Here is a 5,842-nt window from a genome sequence, read left to right as displayed (position 1 = left end):
TAAAAACGTCCCCTTAGAACACGGACAACAGACATGTAGTTCCGCCTCCCATCATTTTGTTTTACATATCTCTCAACAGACTTAGTTCAATTCCCGAACTTAGACATTAAGTTCACATTGCAGAGCTTAAATCTCAATTCAGATAAGTTGGCGGAATCTGATGTTTTTTTTAGATCGTTTCCATGAACAACTAAATGCGACTTGTATACAGTGTTCCCTCTAAACTGCGCGCGTGCGCAATTGCGCACTGCTCGCACATTCTCGGCGCACAAAAAAATCTAGCCAGCGCACAAAATTGAGGGCTCAAAAATACTAATTAAGAAGCGACTTAAGTCAAAGTTACAGTGCATGAAGGTAAAAATACACGGGTTCCCCTGACGTTGTGTCTTAAATGCGGTATTTTGAAGTCGAACGAAGTTGAGTAAAGTTAGTAGAGTATGTCGAGAACCGGCTTCTTCGGCTCGGCTCACTAAAAAGGGTCTTAAACGGCTCTTCAAGTTGTTTTTGCTTCTTTAGTCTGAAATGGTCAAAACGTCCCGAGCGTTTCTACGTCACCATGGCCGTCTGCATCGAGAAGTGCTGATTATCTTATCAGCCCTTTGTCCCAGTTCCCCGCTGTTCCTGTAAACATCATTCTTTACAAGGTTGCATTAAACAGAGCCACACAGCTCAGCCAGTGAGTATCTTTTGCATTTGATAATAATTTGTATTTGATCGTAAGAATCCTTTATAGTCAAATGTCTAAAATCCTTCAATATGAACAACAAAATATTGTCGTGGAAAGTTTGCTGATGGCCAAACTCGGGTGTTGCAATGAATCAAAACAAAAGATAATTGATTTATATAACTTGTTTGGTTACCTTGATGCGGAGTAGTTTGGGGTCGGTCTGGTTTAAGAGGGAAGGTCACTGTGGGACATATTCGATGATTTACCTTCCAGAAAAGCGACAGGAATGAATGAATGTCCCTTTATTGTCATCATATAAGTCTGTCAAAATTGGAGGGCTTCTCCTTTCAGCACAGATAAAACAAAATTGAAATGTGCAAAAGGATCGGCAGCGCAGTGGTTAGCACATGTGCAGCACAGTTCTGAGGTCATGAGATTGAACTTTCCTGTGTGGAGTTTGCATGTTCTCCCCATGCTTGCGTGGGTTTCCTCCGGGCACTCCGGTTTCCTCCCACATTCCAAAAACATGCATGTCAGGTTGATTGGCCGGTCCAAATTGTCCCTAGGTGTGAATGAGCGAGTGAGTCGTCTGTCTCTATGTGCCCTGCCACTGGCTGGCAACCAGTTCAGGGTGTTCCCTGCCCACTGCCCGAAGATAGCTGGGATGGGCTCAAGCACCCCCGCGACCCTACTGAGGATAAGCGGTACAGATAATGGATGGATGGATGGATGGAAACACCCCTAAATGTTTCCAAGTTGATGATCTTTGGCAAGTGCAAAGGTCAAATGTTTTCTTCACTCAAGTGTCCAAAAGCCCGTGTTAACTTTGCAATGAGGCATTTGTCACATTGACGCCATAAATGTCAAGACTGGAGACGAGTCACACCACTAGTGGTGGATTGAGAAAATATGTCTCTGCTTACATTCAGCCATGATTGAATAATTTCTTAACTTTTTCTTTTATTTTGGTTGATTTGAATGAATGAATGAATGAATGAATGAATGAAAACTTCATTCAAACATCAAAATAAAAAAACAGAACAAAAACAATAACTCAACAACAAAATAACGTTACATAACATGTTCGAAGCAAATGCTTATATTACCTAAAGGTTCATCTTCCCCACCAAATACACCAATGATATAACAACAAATGTAATGATATTGATAATAACAGTTTTGATATAAGAATAGCAACAATAACACAAAGTAAAGTAGATTCACTATTCCCAATCTCTTGCACCTCTCATACGCCACCCTCCTCATCTCTGTATTCCGCCAGGTATGTTCCTTTGTATCTAAACCTGAAAAAGTGAATAGTTGGACACCGATTGATCTCGTCTTGCAAACCATTCCAAAGCTTGACTCCACCCACAGACACACACATACTTTTCCTAGTGGTTCTCACCTTTGGGATTATGAATTCACTACAGCCCCTTAAGTTATAATTTCCCTCTTTCCGAATGAATAATTTACGGATGTTTTCTGGCACCATGTTTTTGCTGACCTTAAATAGCAGTTGTGCAGTGAAAATTTTGTCTAAATAATCTAATTTCAATAATTTGGACTGCAGGAATAAAATATGAGTATGATCTCGATATCCTACCCTGTGTATGGTTCTAAGTGCACGTTTTTGGAGGATAAAAAGGGTCTGTAGTGAACTTTTGTTATTAATGCCGCAGACTTCTGCACAATATGTTTAGTATGGCAGAACTAGAGAACAATATAATAAATACAATGTATTATAGTTTAAAAGGAATTTGGCTTTATTAATTATTGAAATGATTTTAGACACCTTAGTTTGTATGTGTCTGATGTGTGTTTTCCAACTTAATTTATTGTCTATTGACTCCTAAAAACTTAATTTCTGATACAATGTCTATTGCAGCACCATAATGAAATGAAATGATCTGCATTTATATAGCGCTTTTCAAGTCAATGACTTCCCAAAGCGCTTTTTACATTGTGCTTTACATTTCCCAATAGCGGCCGTGATCTGTGCAGCCATGTAAGGCGCTAACCTGCTTATTGGGGGTATTAGGGGTTCAGTGTCTTACCCAAGGACACTTCGGCATGTAACACGGACAAGCCGGGATTCGAACTGGGATCCCTTAATCCTAAAACGATCGCTCTACCTCCTGAGCTACTGCCACCCCATCCATTTTTTACTTCTAAATTTTGATTTGCCTTGCGATTACCAAAGAATATTACTTTGGTTTTATTTAAATTTAAAGATAATTTATTTATATCCATCCATACTTTTAGGTTAATTAATTCACGATGAATACAGGTTACCAAATCGATATGGTTATCATTTGAATCGAAAATGTTAGTGTCGTCTGCAAATATTACTATTTTCAATAGTTTTGAAACATTAAAAATATCGTTAATATATAAATTAAATAACTTTGGACCCAGGATAGAACCCTGTGGTACTCCACAACAGATGTATTTAAATGACAACTCTCCCATTTTTACATATTGCTTCCTCCCCGTCAAATAACTTTGAATCCATTGCAAAGCCACGCCCCCGATGCCATAGCTTTCCAGTTTTTTTAATAGTATATTATGATTAATGGTATCAAATGTTTTTTTTAAGTCAATTCTTATGTTACTTCAGTTGTGTTTTATACTATAGTAAGTAGTGGCCCCGAGTGCCATTGTTCTATTTATCACCTTTACTTCTCTGAGTGGAATACATAATGAGAGACAGAAAACATCCATTTCATCTCATGAGGAGATGTGTAAACAAGCACATTGCTGAGTGCCATATCAGAAGATTGTAGGAGAAAATGTAGGTTCGATAATCTTTTAAGTCTTCTTACGTGATTTAATAAAGTACACCAAAGCCTGCCATGAGGGGGAGCTCTTTATTCCGTCATCCCAAAGAAACTCAAAAACTCCAGACATAACAACGCTTTTATAGCTTCAGTTTGAGTACAACCCAAAAGGCGGCCCCAGTCCTCACCAACAACAAGGAAGACGCTGTCGTACCCTTATTAGTTGTTCGCCTCAGTTTGCTCAGAGAGTCCTTGAAGAGGGGCCTTGCAGGTCTCATGCCCTTTTAGGGAAACTCAACTGTCTTGCCAAGGATCTTCTCGAATGATGTCAACATTCCCTCACTACTGTATGCAATGTAAGCAAGTCTTTCTACATTTCTAAATGTATGCAACTCTATTCTACAAATGCAAGTCTATTTTCCACAACAAGATTACATCAAGCAAAGTCCAACTGATCCTAAAAAAAATGCAATTGATTTCCTCAGGTGTGTGTTGGGCAGTTTGAGCAAAATTTCCCCAAAGAAGACGAGGCTATCACAAATAGGACAGTGCTCTATTTAATCTGGGAATCCCTTTAATGATTATCATTTAACTTTGTAATACATTTGCAAACCGTTTATGGACTGCCCTTTTTGGATAAGAATGATCGTTAAATCACCTCAGCATTTGTTAATTTTTAGACCGTTTGCCTGCAGTTCATACATGCCCAGACCCTTCCAGGAACTGCTCATCTCCAGCTCTTATTTACAACCTCTTCCAGTCTCAAAACCCAGAGATAAAAACAAACACAAGAAAAGAAATTCCTCCACAAACATTTCAAAAATTGAATCAAAAAAGTCAACAATTTAATCATTAAAAACACAACTTTATTAAAGGGATCATTGGCAAATCGTATATTTCAGCTACACACATGAGTGCAAACTCTTCAGGTTTAAAGGGACAGTGCGTATTATTTGACCTCTAGATGTCCCTGTATTAGTGCAACCAAAAGCGAGTGCTAAACAGCACAAGGAAGAATATAATCTATTGTGACTCAAAGTGACCAAAGTGCATTGCATTTTTTTCTGCACAGCCTTTCATTGAAGTTGTTTTTAAGATACTTGTTGCAGCAAGATGGCCGAAAACTATGTCAGGTCCGTCTAAGCAAGGCTCATGTTATGTAAAAAACAAAAGTCTCGCCTATATTTCAAATAATGGAATCGTCTTTATTGTCATTGCACTTACACCGTGGGCTAGATTCCAAGCACTACCTTGTAACTATTTTTCCTATTTATCCTGACATTCTTTTATCTCATTTTTCCCTTTTAAGTCTTTATTACGTGTCTTATCTTGTTAATCCTGGAGTGCCATGTCTTATCTTGTTGCAATCAATGGTCACAACCTTGTTATCAAAAACAATAGAAGCCTTTCTATTCTTAAAATGCATGTTTATATGATAATCCTTGTATTTTGCTTATTATTTAAATCCAAATAGTCGTTTTTAATCGGTTAAGTTTTTAGACCACCACCAAGTGCTATATTATACACTCTGTCCCCTCAAAATCAATTTAATTAAGCATTAAATAAACGATTCATGTACGTTTGAATGGTGATAATTATACGATGTTCCTGGATTAAGTGATCATTGGTCTGCATTTATTTCTGCAATGCAGTCCATGAAAGTGGTTACCGTAAATTCCGGACTACAAACCGCGACTATGAAAAAAAAATACATTTTAAACACTGCGGCCTACAATACAATTCTGCATATTCATTTAGTACGTTTTTTTTCACAAGGTGGAGGGTTGCGAGGGTGACTGGGGAAAATTCGAATTGGCCTTTTTCGCAGATCTCCCCAGTTGCAGTGCCTGCCGAAGCCCGGGCCATAAACTGGCTTAAAGGGATATTCAAATTCTAAAACATATGAAATGTGAGAAAATATTACATGTTTTTTGCCAAATTATATATATATATATATATATATATATATATAGAGAGAGAGAGAGAGAGAGAGAGAGAGAGAGATATGTATATATATATATATATCTCATCTCATCTCATTAGCCGTACCGCTTATCCTCATTAGGGTCGCGGGGGGGCTGGAGCCCATCCCAGCCATCTCCGGGCAGTGGGCAGGGGAAACCCTGAACTGGTTGCCAGCCAATCGCAGGGCACACAGGGACAGACAACTCATTCGCTCATTCACACCTAGGGACAATTTGGACCGGCCAATTCACCTGAAATGCATGTTTTTGGAACGTGGGAGGAAACCGGAGTGCCCGGAGGAAACCCACGCAGGCATGGGGAGAACATACAAACTCCGCACAGGAAGTCCGGAGCTGGATTTGAACCCACGACAGGTTCCCATGACATTAACTGTGCCGCACAAGCGCTAACCACTGTTATATAAAGAGAG

Source organism: Urocampus carinirostris, chromosome 7 (genome assembly GCF_059441175.1).
Source record: "Urocampus carinirostris isolate Australia breed hairy pipefish chromosome 7, RoL_Ucar_1.0, whole genome shotgun sequence".
Lineage (NCBI taxonomy): Eukaryota > Metazoa > Chordata > Actinopteri > Syngnathiformes > Syngnathidae > Urocampus > Urocampus carinirostris.
The sequence above is the reverse complement of the archived record's forward strand: the minus strand, read 5'-3'. Positions refer to the sequence as shown.